This window comes from Manihot esculenta, chromosome 10, assembly GCF_001659605.2.
Source record: "Manihot esculenta cultivar AM560-2 chromosome 10, M.esculenta_v8, whole genome shotgun sequence".
Taxonomy (NCBI): Eukaryota; Viridiplantae; Streptophyta; class Magnoliopsida; order Malpighiales; family Euphorbiaceae; genus Manihot; species Manihot esculenta.
Genome location: NC_035170.2, coordinates 2,818,129 through 2,819,191, shown reverse-complemented (window position 1 = coordinate 2,819,191; position 1,063 = coordinate 2,818,129).

The following is a 1,063-nucleotide window of genomic DNA, read 5'->3' as shown; positions in this document are numbered from 1 at the left end:
ACGCATAGAATACTAAGGGTTGCAACAGAAGATTAATATTTTCTTTTACCTTGCAAAGCGATTTATATAACAAGCCCACTAAAACTATCCGCCAAAAAGATTCAACCCTGAGCCATCAACGCAAAGCACGGCTCTAATCTTAGAAAGGGTGGTGTCAGAAATTTACCACAATCAATGAAAACATGTCCAAACACTGATTGTGCATATAAACACACAAACATGTCAAAAAAAAATATATAGATTGCACACAAGTAGAAACAATTAGAAGAACACAGCCCAACTTTAAAAATAGTACTGCTAAAAACTCTATCACTACTATTGATATACTGCCACCATTACCTGCCTCTTCGCCAAAGCCAGTGAAAAACATACTGAGAAATAGATTGCTCATACAAAGATAAAAACATGCAAACATAGAGCAAAATTAATAGGAAGTTTTATCAAGGATAAATCCACTTAATAAAATTTAAAATATAACAAGGCTCTATCGCACCTTTCAACAAACAAAATCATTAAAATGAATTGAAATAAAAAAATAATAATACTTCATAGAAAAATGGTACACAATAAAATTTAATCTCAAACTAGTCAGAACGTTAATCGTCGTAAGATATATTAATATAGTTCTAAGATATTAGTATTAAAATTGATAAGTTCTTCCTTAATAAAAACTAAGATATTTTAAAAAATATCAAATTCAAAAATAAAAAAAAGACGAAGACAACATACATGAATATATTGGGAATGGAAACAAAACTATACATAATCTGAAGGAGAGAAGGCTTGAAAACCAAAGTCTCTTACTGCTATAACTTTCGCACTTCTCCCTTACTCAGACGTTCTCTGCCCCCGAACTTTTAATTTGGTGATTTTTTAATTAATACTCCATCTATTTATTATCAAATGAATGTAAAATTTTAATTAATGTAGTTAAAATAAAAAAACTTATATATTTACTTTTTTTCTTTTTTAATATAATATTTCCTCTCATTTTATTTTTTTATATATTAAAATAATAATTTTTATTAACTTTTTAATTATATTTATTTTAAATAAATTAATT